At 32.6% G+C, this 16,349-nt stretch overlaps 3 non-coding genes across 3 annotated transcripts; all 3 read left to right on the top strand.

The window, feature by feature from the left end:
- Positions 1–14,929: 14,929 nt before the first annotated feature.
- On the top strand, positions 14,930–15,048 carry LOC123664321. The gene has a single exon (XR_006744810.1). It is a non-coding gene; the product is annotated as a 5S ribosomal RNA (ribosomal RNA).
- Positions 15,049–15,114: 66 nt separating this feature from the next.
- Positions 15,115–15,233, top strand: LOC123664314. Its single transcript, XR_006744803.1, has one exon. It is a non-coding gene; the product is annotated as a 5S ribosomal RNA (ribosomal RNA).
- A 72-nt stretch (positions 15,234–15,305) lies between these two features.
- LOC123664319 lies at positions 15,306–15,424 on the top strand. Its single transcript, XR_006744808.1, has one exon. It is a non-coding gene; the product is annotated as a 5S ribosomal RNA (ribosomal RNA).
- The last annotated feature ends 925 nt before the right edge of the window (positions 15,425–16,349 follow it).

Genomic DNA, 16,349 nt, shown 5'->3' with positions numbered 1-16,349 from the left:
TAGCTGCTTTCAGGTCCAAGACTCTCACCACATTTTTGGCCTCCTCTTCACTTTGTGCAAGTAGTGCCAGATCATCGGCGTATCCTATTACACTATGTTGTCCATTTAGCTCCACGCCGCTAGAAACTGCCATGATTTTTCGTACGACGTGCTCAAGGGCCAAATTGAACAACGTAGGCGACAGAGCATCTCCTTGTTTAAGCCCAGTTACGACTTCAAATTCTTCCGTCAAGTCGTTATCCACTCGGACTCTCATTCTGCTTATACTAGTGGCCACCCGAATCATCCGAACCAACTTGTTCGGGATTTCGAAATCACCAAGGATGTTATACAGGGTACTTCTATCTATGCTATCATAGGCCTTCACGAAGTCCACGAACACCGAATGGATACTTTGCGCGTACTCCCATCTCTTTTCCATTAACTGCTTTAGTAAGAATAACTGGTCTACAGTACTGCGGTTACGTCGGAATCCACATTGATAATCACCGAGAATTTTTTCGGCATACGGTTCCAGTCGCTTCAACAATACGTAGGAGAAAATTTTGTACGCAGTAGGTAGTAACGCGATTCCTCGATAATTCGTGCACTTTTTCTTGCTTCCCTTTTTATGAATAGGACAGATAACTCCGATATTCCATTCGGAAGGAAGTTGTTCCGTTTCCCACACCTTTCTGATAAGCTGGTAAATTTTTGTGTAACATGCGCCACCTCCATATTTCCATAGCTCTCCTGGAATTTCGTCAATGCCTGGGGATTTATTATTCTTAAGTCGGAGAATAGCTTTTCTCACTTCATCAAATGCCAGTGGTTCCATCTCCGAATTCTGTTCCTCATTTGACGATGCCGCTGACGATTGCTGTTGAGGTTCCAGTTGAGTGCAGTTTAACAGCTGCTTAAAGTATTCTTTCCAAAGACCCTTGATTATATTGGGGTCTGTAACCAGATTTCCTTGGTCATCCTCCAGCATAAGTGACGTTGGTTGGAACCCTTTTCTAACAGTATCTAGTTCTTGGTAAAACTTCCTAACTTCCCCCGCTCTAATCAGTGTTTCCAGATCCCTCACCATATTGTCCAGATGTGCTCGTTTTGCTCTTCTAATTATGTCTCTTGACTGGGTTCTTACTTGGCTATATTGATTTGTCCATTTGTCGTCCTGGCTTGCCAATAGTCTGTATTTCCTCCGTTGATCAACTATTCTTTCACACTCTTCAGTCCACCATTTCTTCCGTTTTTTCTTCCTTTTCTTTCCCAAAACCCTCATGCCAATATCTTTTATTTCCCCTTTTATGGTATCCCAGGTTTCATTTATGTTTACTTCCCCAATTTCCAAGCCTTCAAATCTATTTTTAATTTCTAACTGAAACTTTTGCCTAATATCTATGTTTTTGAGACTTTCCGTGTCAATACGTACTACTTCTCGTTTTTTGCTTTTGTTTCCCAGCCTAATTCTTGCTTTAATCTTTATACCAACCATGTAGTGGTCACTGTCGCAGTCTGCTCCTCTGAAAACTCTTATATCTTCGATGGTGCTTTTGTGTCGGTTGTCAATTAACAAAACAAACTATACAGATAGTTATATCTAATAATGCGTAGTTAATTGCGTGATTTTTGAAAGCTGATGTTTGTGTGTTGGTCTCATTTGATCAAGATCCGATGACTACTTTTATAGTAATCTTTGATAACGCGTTTTTACTTGACAATTTTTTCATCTACCTACGTACGTAGGTTGTATTACTCATCAATGTAATTGATGTCGTTTTTTTCTTAGTTTGCGAGCAAACACAATTATAATTTATAGCTATTTCATATTTTAAAAAGTAACGCCTGTCAAGATACGATAGCAACTGCTACGTCCTGCGCGCGAAAGCCTTCTAAGGGTTCCACGTGAAAGAATATCTTTATCAATGAAATAAATTTTAACATAGAGTTTGTTTACTTTGCGTTACTACGTAATCAATGAGGTTTTAAAAAAATGTATAAATTTTTACATTAATTTATTATACTTTGTTTGTTTAAGATGTTTAATAATAACGATTTACTGCTGTAATTTTTTTAATGAAAACTTAATATTAGGAAAGTAAAATGTAGCCTTTGATGATTCTCAAGAATAATGTACTTTTCTACTGGTAAAAAAAAATCTTAAAATCAGTCAGTAGTTCCAGAGTTTATAGTCTCTGCATATTTAATTTTTATTTATAGACAATCCAACAGCGTTATGATACAATAGTATGTTACAATATAAAGTATGAATATGGTCAAAATAGGATATGAACAAATTAATTATTATGAAATACATAACTATGCATTATGTTAAAAAAGTAAAAAGAATAAACATTCTTAGAACTTTAGCCCTTTAGACTGCGTAAGCGCAGCAACATATGAGCAAGGAGGTAGTCCGGTATGGACAGTTCATATGCCGTCAACATCTACCCACAAATTTAAGTCTCGTAAACAAGACATTCGTAGATGATATCGAAATATCCAGCTCCGCAAAATAAAGATAAAAAACATGGTGAATATCCAGTTTTAAATAATTTTAGTATCGAAAATAACCATGTTAATTTAAAAGAAATACAGATCATAGAAAAAAAATGGGTGTTGTAAGAGGCGACTAAGGGATAACACAAATCCTCTACCACCTTGGAACTTAAAAAGCCGACCGATGATGGGATAATCATCCAACTGCTGGCTTTGAAATACACAGACCAAAGACGGGCTGCAGCGTTTTCGGTGTGACAAAGCCAGTACTGCGGTCACCAATCCGCCTGCCCAGCGTGGTGACTATGGGCAAAACACACGAGTTCACGTCATTTTTGGCGTGAACTTATGGAGGTCTATGTCCAGTAGTGGACTGTGATCGGCTGGAATGATAATGATGATGATGAGGGAAAAAAACGTATGTATGTTTTAAACAAATTTAGTAGAAAAATTTAAAAAATATATACCTAATGATACATTATTACGATTTGCAAAATTCTTTCTTTGTTAACCTGTCTGTCCCTAGAGGTTGCTTCACTGCAGTAATAATAATGAGTACGATGTAATAATAACAATTTTTTAATATCTTCTTCAAACAGGATGCGTATTTGGTGTTATATAAATAACACGTCTAAGAATTGCACATTTCTAACGCAGAAGTTATGTTCAACAGCGTTGTTCATATTTATGACCACGAATATTAAGCGCTGGCTTTCCTCTTAACTTCTTTTTTTTTATGTCACTAGTTCGGCAAACAAGCGTACGGCTCACCTGATGGTAAGAGATTGCCGTAGCTTATAGACGCCTGCAACACTAGAAGCATCGCAAGCGCGTTGCCGACCCTATACCCAATCCCCCCCAGGAGCTCTGGTCACCTTACTCACCAACAGGAACACAATACTGCTTGAAAACAGTATTATTTAGCTGTGGTCTTCTGTAAGGTCGAGGTACTACCCCAGTCGGCGTGCTCCATATTTTGAGCAGGAAATTCCTGCTGTGCCCTACCTCAGTTAATAACTTCAACATATTATGGAATATTATGTTATTAATATATAATGAGTACTAAATATTTTTTACATTTTATTTATTGTTATTTTTCTATCGGATAAACCTATTTCCTAGTTGTGATGCTCTTCACAATGCTCCAAGTGATCTTCACTGTCTCAGAGCGCTCAATATCCGAACCAACCAAGGGCCTGTTTCAGCAGTTGTGGATAACGTTCTTGACGTATGACTATATCCAACAGATAAAAGTTGATGCATTATGTTTATTTATGAGATATCGTAAATATGAACATAAAACTTGTAGTTAATTCATTGAAGTAAAACAAGACACAATACTCTATTCTACCCTCTGCTGTTAGTCTGATTGTAACTTAGTTGTGCCCTATCACAACATAACACAACTGCCCCTACAGAGGTCGCTACGTGATCACCACGACCGCTCTGTCAAGAGTGTCACGAAGAAGACGAAGAATCACAATATAAAGTTATTTTAGTTGGTGCGTGTAATATACGCAATCTTTTTGACTTACGTATGTTTTTGGTGAAATGACTCATAATACCCATTTCCTATGTCTGTTGTATAACGAATGATTCATAATCATCCTTAATGTGTTTTGATGAAATATGTAATGAGCATATTAATTAGTAGTTAACCTTCGGAAGCTCGTACGTAATATTTGACAAAGAAGATATTTATAAAAGTAAATAAAGATGAAACTATACTATGAATCTTAGGTAGTTTTGAATTTGAGATTTTAACAAAAAATGTTAGTCGTCGCGTGATGGCTAGCAAATGTGAAGTCTCGAAATTATTTGTTACCACTATTAGGCATAAAATTTCAGATTATGACAGGAACTAAATATGGCATTATGAAAAAATACAATAGGCTCGTCTTGGCGGGGGCACTACCGTGCCCCCAGATTATGAATTTTGTCCAGAAAATGTTGACAGTTTACATAATAAACATTAATTTTCTTTATATACAAAACTTTTTTAATGAAAAATTTCGTTAAAATTGTGACAACTCAACTATTATATAGTATAGTATAGAACATATATTCCATCATATAGCGTGGTGATGCGTCACCACGGCTTGTATCGCCACGCCAACAATCAGGCTTACTCTCGCCTATAAATTTTTCACATCATTTTTTTTTTTTATTAAATTTGATTGACGAACGAAAAATAATGTATTAAATAATAAGTCGTATTTGTGAAACTATGTGCTGCTTCTTTACAAAGACGCCATTGTAGATCATTACCTTACATTGTGAGATATTTACGGGATATTAAAAAATAACAAATATTCGATTAGTCAATTTTTTTTTTCGAACATATTAATAAAAAAAATTATAATCTAGATCTATTCTGTAATTTATTTTTAATTTTTCGATCATCCTATAGTACGGCTTTGAAGGCTTACTTGTTATACAAGATAATAACTTAAAGAATTTTTGTAAGCGTTCTTACACTTGAAATATTGAGCACAACTTTAACTACTTATTCGCTTATTGTTCTTTAATGTTTACGCGAATTTCCCTCATTATAATGAAACAATTTTTCGGATTTTATCGCGGCTTATTAAGGTTTTTTAAATGCCCGACGTTTTCAATACTTTACACCAGTCATGGTCACGGGAGGGTGTCGGAGGGAAATATCGGGCATTTAAAAAACTTATTAAACTGCGATAAAATCCGAAAAAGTTGTTTTACTTATTCGTTGCATTGATACATATTTGATATATATATTTACTTAATCGAAGGAAATTTTAAAGGCTATATGTCACGATATAGCTCATATGAACGGACTAAATAACCATCACAAGTTACGTCGGAAAATCCAAAATCAATTTACATCACAAACAAGTATTAAAACGTAGGTAGTTGAAAAAATAGTCAGTTAAATACGAATTGTGAGGGATAAACTCGAAAAGAAGTCGTTATATCCCGATAAAATATAAAAGAAACAACACACCAAGCATCCGATTTCGATTAAAATATAGATTCTTCAAAATCGTACACCACGTAAATATTTATGACGTAACACATTACAAAAAATTCAGTCGAGTTGAGAACCTCTGCCTTATTTCAAAGTAATTTAAAATAAAATATCTCATAACGTATTTAATATTTTCAGAAAATAATTTCTAATTCATAAAAACATTTTTAAAGTAACATACAGACGAAACAGGAAACTGTATACAAATTCATTATCCAACTACTATTGACTTTAATCTTAAACCAAACCCGTATTGATATATCGTTTTCAAACCAAATATATCATGACGTACAAATGGACATTGTATGAACAAGTGCTTGTGAATATGTCCGGTACAATTAGAGTTTTGTACATATACTAGCTGCCCCTTGCGGTTTTACCCGCGTATTTTCAGATTCTGTGAGAATATTCAAGTAAAAAGTAGCCTCTGTTATATTTTGGATCCCCTAGGTAGTAAGTTTCTTTAGAATTAAATCAGTTATTTTTGCGATAAATGCGTTCTATAAAACAGAAAAAAATATATATGTTTATGATCAATAACATTACGATTCACATTATGATTTTCTTATGTAGATGCATTTGTGACCATATACAGCGCTTGAACATCATAGCAGTGACGAAATATCAGGAACAATAAATAACCATCGATAAATTTATAAAAATTGTGTTTTAGATGTAAATCATGTCGTCAATCCTAATTAATAAAAATAGTTGTACAACGCTGATCGTCTACCCCATAATATAACACACAAATTATTGCATCGAGCATTAATTTCTTTATCATTTAATTTAATAAATATCTTTGACATACACCTATGGTTGTCTGTTCCTAAGGTAAAGCAACTGATGCTTGTTTTATATGATACGGTCGACTGGTATAGCTATATTTTTTTTCGATAAGTTAACGCTTCAGCCTGTAATATCCCAATGCTGGGCATAGGCCTCTTTCCCCATGTAGGAGATGGATCAGAGCTTAATCCACCACGCTCGACTGCGGGTTGGTTGATATATTCCCAACTATAAGTAATGATCGCTATCAGGGTACATGATAATAAATGGGACCGAGAGCTTAATGTCCTCTACGAGACACGGTAGGGAGACCCACAAGGGCTAACAACCAGTCCGGGAATAAATATTTGTCTAATCACAAATATTCACTCCTAGCGGGAATCGAAGCGTTTAGGCGCCGTCGATACGGCACATGCACCATTATACCAGAGCGGTCGTCAAAAATAAATCGTCGTAAATAATTTCATATATCACACCCAGATTTACCCCCCAGAAAGTAGAGTCAATGCAATTGCGCCAACGGGATAGTCTCACACATATAACATTATTTTATCCACAGTACTTACCTAAAAACCTGCTACATCAAAAACAAGGTTTTAAACAGATGAGCTAAATAATAAAATAATCATATTACACACACAAAAAAATACCGGTCATCTGTTAACATAAGCATAAATAGTCAATACTATTACACGTTCTTTTTTATTATTTTATCTTTGTGAGAGTGTTTGACGGTAGTGAGTCATGCGCCCGCGCATGCCTACAGGCTGATGAAATTTTAGCATCAATGTTACGTGAGACCTAGAAAGTTTTCTTTGACCTTTTTGGATTTTTTAATAATATATTTTTTTAATGTTACCTTTTAAACATTTTTTTACTACTTTTTAAAGTACAATTTATTTAATAAATAAATTGAAAAAAATTGATGTTTATCATTATGTTTTTTAACCGACTTCCAAAAAAGGAGGAGGTTCTCAATTCGACTGTATTTTTTTTATGTATGTGACATCAGAACTTTTGACCGGGTGGACCGATTTCAACAAAATTTTTTTTAATCAAAAGGTTGTGTGTGTCAATAATGGTCCCATTTAAATTTATTTGAGATCTAACAACTACTTTTCGAGTAATATCTAATAATGCGTTTTTACTTGACGCTTTTTTCGTCGACCTACGTGGTATTATACCGCATAACTTTCTACTGTATGTACCGATTTCGATAATTCTCGATTTCTTTATTTTCGATTTTTTCGTTGGAAAGCAGATATCCCTAGTTTAGTACCACGATAAGGAAACCAGGATCTGATGATGGAATCCCAGAGAAGTCTAGGGAAACTCTCGAAAATCTACAATAACTTTTTACTGGGTGTACCGATTTTAATAATTTTTAATTTAATCGATAGCTGATGTTTATCATGTGGTCACATACAAATTTTATCGAGATCTGATAACTACTTTTTGAGTAATCTTTGATAGCGCGTATTTACTTGACTATTTTAGTCGATCTACGTTGTATTACTTGTCGATGTAATTGAAATCGTTTTTTTTCGTTTGCGAGCAAACACAATTATTTACGCTACTACAATATTTAATATACTTACTAGTTACCAAAATAAACATTTCATAGGGTACACATTACCTGTGGGTTTTCAATGGTAGTTATTAAATATTAATATATAAATATAATATAGCTAAAAAGTTTGTTTCTTTAATAAGTTAGTCTCAGGAACTAATGGGTCAAATTAAAAAAATAAAATTGGTTTTGGATAGTCCATATAAAGAGGAAGACCTATTTTTTCCTTAAATTTACAAACAGCTAATTAATATAGTCGAAAGAGCTAGTTAATACATATTTTGTAAGATTTCTTATTAACAATAAATTAACTAAATACATCAATTAGAAACTGATATAAGGTTATAATAACGTTAAAAATAAAGTTTCAGATTTTAATATAACCTAACGTTACAGTTCATTGAAACAGTTACATAACTTCACAAATAAGTTTTCTTTTACGATTTATAGTTTTTTTTTTCCTTTAATTAAATTAAACTTGTTCAAACATTGTTAAGTTTTACAGCTTGTACGCGAAGCTAACGGGTTGACAGTTGACACAGACGTAGTGACAAGTCTAGACATTGTGTGCTGATTGTAAAGAGGATATTGTGGGATTGAGGGTATATTTTTTTCTTTAGATTTTATGTGAACACACATGTTTGTATTCGATAATCAATTTTAGAAAATATTTTTATTTAAATTACTGCAAATGTCAACATATAAATTCGACATAAGTGTAAGCTTCTTAGTTACGTAAGCTTAATTGCACTTAATTCCAATAAAAAAGAATTTCTAAATGAAAAAGTAAATTTCGATACATTTTATTTCAGAAAATAGTTTTAAATTTTCTAAAATTAATATAGATTAGGTACGTTTGATTCATTATATTATCGAAATAAATATTTCAGAAAAGATTTTAACTAAAATTTATTATGTTATTTATTCACAGATGAAAAAATAACCAGAATGTTTCTATATAAATTTGTCAATTTTTGATGGTCTGAAACAACTAAAATCTAAAATAACGAGTCTTTTAAGTAGCTTAATTTTTTTTTTAAGTTTGCTTTTTTGTACGTTTAAATGTTTTAATTAAATTATTATACATTAAAATACGTTAAATTAAAGTTTTTCTATTAAATTAAATAACGCCCAAAACTATTACATAAAAAACAGCCGTAAAAAAATCTAAAACTAAGCTATGAATCATCGTACAAAATTCACTTACGAATACAAGTGCAAGGAGTATTTGCATTCCATCTCAGTGCGCCTAGCAACAGTGACTCATTTGATACACGCTGTATCTGATGCAAGAGATAAGGTGCGTAAACACGGCTTTTTTTCACAAACCGTGCCTCCCCGTACCGTGTACCGTTGTATGAGTCATCCGGATGATGTGGGATGGTATGGAGATGATTTTAGAATCGTAAATTTTAAAACTTTAATTTTGTTGTTAATGATGTCATCTAGTTTTTGAAGTATTTTTGAAGTGAGACTTCTATTTTGGTGAATGCGTGACGAGAGTGTTATGAACAGTGTGCTCGGGCAAGGTAAACGGAGCGAGAGAGATGCCAGCACACATTTACTTTTTCTCTTTCTCTCATAGTCAGTTATATTTCGCATATCTAAGACACAGTGCAAGCCTATTGCTAAAGAAGTTTTACTTAATTGTTGGTCTAAATCACTCGTTTTTTTTTTGGACGTAAAAATAAAACGATTATAATATATTATACGGCTTTTTTAATTAATAAATTTACCCTAAGTTTTCCTATAATTGAAACTATTTTTATAAAAATGTCCATGTAAATAAATATAAAAACAAACTATTTTGATTTCTACTCAACGCATTTTCTGTACTTACGCTCTGTTGACCAAACTCGAGACTATGTCTTCAGACGAACTTTTTTTCTATTCGATGCCGAAAATATTTAACTTTTAAACGATTCAAATTATAATTAGGACCGTTTGAGATAAACCACTATTCACTTACTATTACTAAAAATATTTTAAGGCAATTTGAACTTTATTTTAATGGATTTAAAGATTATTGAATTAAAAACGGATTGTAATTGATATTTGGTAATAAGATTTGGTCCTTCAGGCCGAACAATGTTGATATGAAATGACCAATATTAATCATAAGATGTCGTCTATTGTCAAATGAAAATTTGTTTGAGATAATCTTGTGGGAGCTATGACATAATTGTATTGATATCAAAATATTTTTTCTGTTCAAGTTGTGTAGGGTCATTAGGTTTTTGTGTAAGATGAGGATTAGTACAGTCAGTTCATTAATAAGCATAGTCATAAAAAGTATAGATTAAAAAAGTGTAGATAAAATTATAATCTAGATATTTTTTAAATAATATTTTTGTTTTTTTTTTTAATGTAAAAATGAGCAGTTCTTTTTTAAGTTACAGAGCTGACTTTTTTAGACTATTAGACTGAACTTGTTTCGATCATCGCCTGACAATTATTTCGATGCTTTTTGTGTTAAAAATGTGCTGATATTTATGTAGTTTTATATATAAGCTTAAGTTTTCTATTGTAGTTTATTATCTTCTTTATTTTAGTTTCATTGTTTTAGTTACTTATCAAGTTAATAACATAGTATGACATAAATGATAGTTATGTTAAATAAAATTTTATAGTATTTGTATAGTAAAGAAAAGATAAATGAATATTGTATTATACAGGTTGACAAGCGTTAATTCCGCCGATAAACTGTCACGCAGTTTGGAGGGATAAGAAATTATAGAGTATTTGGTCCAATAAAGAACATATTACCTATTTAATTATTCATAGTTAAGTTCAATTTGTAAACATATACCTACCTATAATTTTTTTGAAAAAATTTAAAAATTACGATGCAAGACCTAAAACTGATCTTTTAAACTAAAAAATTGAAATGCAAGACCTAAAACTGATCTTTTAAACATATAAAAAATAAATCAATCATTAAAGTATTTGATAAATTTTTTATTATTAAGCGATGATAGAAGGGTTAAGGCGATGACTTTTAAAATGCGTGTGGTTTGACAATGACGAATTGATCTTAATTGTCAGAAGTTAATCTGTGACACGATTTTATCTTTACTTCTATTTTCATTTTAATTTCTTTAACATTTTTAATTTGTTTTATTTGATGATTTGACGCAATTATAAAAAAGTTTGATGAAATATTAATCTTCTAGATCTCTGTTCGGGTGTAGATTAATTCTGATTAATAATATTTAATTAATTGATAAAAATAAAAATATATAAATAATAATAAAAAAAAAAACGTTAATTTTATAACTTAGTATGACGTAGAGAATTTTATTTCAATGAAAAAATGAATAAATTGACTATAAAAAATAAATTGAAAACGGAATTACTCACCGAATTCGCCAAAAGTATTAATTTTTAAGTTTGTAAGTTAAGCTTTCCTTTCAAAATAAATAAATGATAGTTATGTGAGATAAAATTAAATAAATTAATTAGTGATACTGCAACTGGATCATACACTCGAACCTTCTAAGGATCTCCGGCTGCGTTTCTCACCTCAGAAATACAACATTACTTGACAGCAGTATTATTTAGCTGTGATCTTCCGTAGTTTTTAGGCCCCAGTCGTACTAGTCTCGATTTTGTGTAGGATATTTATATGACTTTCTAAATACTATCTTAGTAACAGTATTTCAAAAAGTACCTTCAAGTTAAAATATTAAATGTTACAGAAAGAAGTCTAAAACAAGTTAACAAGAAGTTCGACAGTTATTGCAAACGAGATAATTCAGAAAAGCGTATATATCCAAATTGCTTCAAAACTGTCGAAGTTCGACACTATTCTAAACTCACTCGTTAGTGTATCGAACACTCAGACGGTTCCATTAGTGGATAGAACTAGAAATTTAATTCAGGCTTCCAAAGTTTCGAATGCTGATTAGTTTGAACCGGTTTTGACCAGTTATCGGATATGGGGATGTTGGGGTTTTGTTCTATTTCATAAATTAGCTTTAATCTTTTAGAGATGTAGTTAAATTAATATTGTATTTGTTTTTATATATTTTTTATATTTACATACGTACTTTGTCTTGTTGACTTGATCTGAACGAAAAGAAGAAATAAGATATTAAATAGAACATAATAACACATACACAACCTATAATATATTAGTACAGACGCGAAATCGATAATAACTAGTCTCTCTAAAAGAAATCATTTTCTTCTATTAGGCTTGACACGCCATATCTAAGACATATGACATTTTATTTTTTATTTTACAGTTAGCAGTAACTGAATTTCCACATAATATGAAAAACCATACACGGAATAAATTATTTAAGGTTAATGATCATTTATTTCTTAAAATAATACAATTTACTTACATGAGAAATTACAAACACTAAAATTAAACAAAAATTTATACTGGTACTTAAAAATTTATATGGGTACATCGCAATAAAATATATAAACAATTCATAGCCGAGACAAGAAATTAACAATATGTAGGGTAGTATTAAAATATATATACACAAATTAACCGAAATATGTGCAACTGGAAGTGTCGTTATTAAGGAGTTGCTTTAAGTTTCATTATATAACAAAACTTAACACACCTATTCATTTCAATTAATTAAAAAAAAAAAAAAAAAAACGTCTAGGTAAATAACATGCTGGCTAATAAAACTAATAAATTTAAAATTGGAACGTTGACCGTACGTTTCATAATGAATATCGTCCGGATACATTTTCAATAAAAACTTTATCAATTTCGTCCCGCACGAAGTTCATATTGTCCAATTAATTATGAATATTTCAAACAATTAGAGTCATCATACGGTTTCGTGGAAATTGTCGAAACTTACTCGTCCTAGGTGGACATGGCTTCGTTCAAAGAGAAAATAATTAATAAAATTACACGTCCACGGAGTGGTTGTTATTAAATTTTGTTTTGTAAATTTATTTTAGTACGCATTTGTTTGTTGCGTTTCCTAAATATTATTAATCAAAGCATTTTTGAAGTTGGTAATTATATTAGTTTAATTTCTGATAATTAGTTTTATTTTTGTTTCTTAAAGTCATTGTTTATTTATGAGTGAAGGTAATTTAGTTATGTAGTTTGAGCATTGAGTTACTATTACTGGTGTATAATAAATTATTATTAAGAATAGTTCAATGAGTTTGAGGGTATTTTATTTAAGTAATTAAGTAAAGATATAATAACAAAGAAGTGACTTGATAAGTCTAAAGACAAAGGATTTTACTACAACTGTTATATAATATTATAGAACTAAAAATACCATGAAATTACGTTTCGTGTGTAAAATTAGTCACTAATAAAACTAGTTAATTGAAATGACGATATCGAAATTAATACATATTTAGTTAATTTTTAAGAAAGTAATGGTTCATTTTCTAAATTCTTATTACTGATTTTCCTATAGTCACTTTTCAACTTTATCAACTAACTTAATTTAGATGCTGTGTGTGTGCTGTGGAACTGGCATCTTTGTCCAGAATAACTGTGATTGCTCGCAAACGAAAATAAAACCGACTTCAATTACATCGACAAGTAATACAACGTAAAGTAGACAAAAAAAATAGTCAAGTAAATACGCGCTATCAAAGATTCCTCAAAAAGCGGTCATCAGATCTAGATCAAATTTTAAATGAGACTACATTACAATCATTTAGCTATTAATTAAAGTAATACTCATCAAAATCGATAAACCCAGTGAAAACTTATGCGATAGACCAAATGACACGGAACACCTTTCAATTAAAATAAAATTCATCGAAATCGATCGACCCACTCAAAAGCTCTAATGTAATATACATTAAAAAAATACAATCGAATTGATAAGCTCCTCCTTTTTGGAAGTCGGTTAAAAAAACTAGCTCGATGAAGTAGTTGCACTTTTTTACAGATTTACAAGATCACGCTCTTGTTCTATCTTCGGATAAAAACTATGTCATAACTTAGCCGACTTAACCTTATATAGGTGTATGGCTTTATAAATAAAGAATAAAAAAATAAAAAAAAACTATATCATAAGAATCTAGGAATTGAATAAATTTTACTTGGTAGGCTTAATGAATAAAATAATATCTACCTACTAAATATTGACGCGTTGTTGGCGCAACGGTCACAGCACTGATTTATGGTTGTTGCGCTGGCGGTTGCGGATTCGATCCCAACACATGACAAACATTATTATTGGCCATACAGGTGTTTGCTGTGGTCTAGGTGTTTGTGCAGTCCTTGTGGGTTTCCACACCGTGCCTTGGAGAGCACTTTAAGCCGTCGGTCCCGCTTATTATAATATAAACCTGATAGGTACTCATAGTAGGGAATATATCCGCCAACCCACATTGAAGCAGTGTGGTGGATTAAGCTTTGATCTTTCCCCTACATGGGAAAAGAGACCTATGAAGCCCGACTAAAGAGTCAACTGTATTTGGAACGAAATATCTTGTTTAAAATATAGATTAACTATATTTTGAACATAATATGCATACTTATTCTTTTAAGGCACTTTAAAAACGAATACTTCGGACAGATTTACTGTAGAAGAAAAATAATGAACAATAAAATAATCGTTATATTTAATAGTTTCACAATTAAAGTTCTTGGTTACATTGTAATGACTTAAATGTTGAACATTATAATCAATAATAAGGCCAAGTTTACGTCAATCATTTTTTTTTGTTAAATATAATATTATTTAAAATTGAAAATTAAAGAAAGTTATATTATTTAATAAAGCGCTTTATTACCATTGTTTCGTTTTCCTATAAAAAGCGCGAGTTTTTTTCACTAAAAACTAAAACTCACAAAAAAAAATATTTCACTAAGTGTACAGCAAGAAATATCCTGCTCAAAATCTGGAGCAGCCCAACTGACGAAGAAGACCTTACAGAAGATTACAGTTAAATAATACTTCTTTCAAGCCGTGTTGTATTCCTGTGGTGAGTAAGGTGATCAAAGTTGTTGGCAGTGATTGGGGGTCAGCAACGCGCTTGTGATGCTTCTGGTGTCGCAGGCGTCTAGAAGCTACGGTAATCGCTAAATAATCTCACATAATAAGACGGAAGTTTTGACTAAATTGCTATATTCTTTCGCCAACGTCCATACCACGTTGAATGCACCGGTTCTCGTCCGATCCCCGAAGTTAAGCAACGTCGGGCGCGGTCAGTACGTGGACGGGTGACCGCCTGGGAACACCGCGTAACGTTGGCTTTTTGTCACTTCTTTATTGTCAATGTATGTTATGTGAGTATGTAGTGCTATTGGAACACTATTATTGCCAACGTCCATACCACGTTGAATACACCGGTTCTCGTCCGATCACCGAAGTTAAGCAACGTCAGGCGCGGTCAGTACTTGGATGGGTGACCGCCTGGGAACACCGCGTGACGTTGGCTTTTTGTCACTTTTTTAATGAAAATGTTGATTTATGTTATGCGAATATGTAGTGAAATTGGTGCATTATTATCGCCAACGTCCATACCACATTGAACACACCGGTTCTCGTCCGATCACCGAAGTTAAGCAACGTCGGGCGCGGTCAGTACTTGGATGGGTGACCGCCTGGGAACACCGCGTTACGTTGGCTTTTTTACTTTCAACTAGATCATTTTTTTTGTTTAATTACGTTTTCGAAAAAAATCTGACACTGACTACTCACATAACATACACTGACTTATTACCATCAGACGGTACGATTCTTTGCCCTTTGCAATCCCAGTGGTATAAAAAAAAATTACCCTACATCAAAATAAATTCTACAAAAACATCGGCAGCCCTCATCATCATCATCATCATCATTCCAGTCTCCAAGTTCGCGCCAAAAATGCATGAACTCATGTGTGTTGCCCATAGTCACCACGCTGGGCAGGCGGGTTGGCGACCGCAGGGCTGGCTCTGTCGCATCTAAGACGCTGCTGCCCGTCTTCGGCCTGTGTGTTTCAAAGCCAGCGGTTAGATGGTTATCCCGCCATCGGTCGGCTTCTTAAGTTTCAAGGTGGTAGTGGAACCTTGTTATCCCGTAGTCGCCTCTTATGACACCCACGGGAAGAGAGGGGGTGACTATATTCTAGAGATGCCACGAATATTCGGCAATTATTCGGTATTCGGCTATTCGGCCTCTTTTTTTCGCTATTCGGTATTCGGCCGAATATGGTTAACCATTTGGCCGAATACCGAATAGCAATTTTTTTATTTCCTACGAACTGTTTTTCCACGACTTCGCGTAAATTATAGCCCATGTCCTTTCTAAGGCTCTAGAGTATCTGTGTACCAAATTTTATTAAAATCGGTTCAGCAGTTTGGGCGTGAAATCGTGATAAACAGATTTACTTCCTTATTTATGATAAAATACAGTAAGGATTACCAAATAAATTATGAAAAAACTCAAAATATTACTCACAAAGATATTTATTTAACCAAAAAAGAACTAACAAATTAATATTTCAAATCTACCAGTGGTAAGAAACAAACACAACAAACAAACTGCCAGTTTATTGTCTTCATTATAAATT

Source organism: Melitaea cinxia, chromosome 21 (genome assembly GCF_905220565.1).
Source record: "Melitaea cinxia chromosome 21, ilMelCinx1.1, whole genome shotgun sequence".
NCBI classification, from domain to species: domain Eukaryota; kingdom Metazoa; phylum Arthropoda; class Insecta; order Lepidoptera; family Nymphalidae; genus Melitaea; species Melitaea cinxia.
The sequence above is the reverse complement of the archived record's forward strand: the minus strand, read 5'-3'. Positions and strand labels throughout refer to the sequence as shown.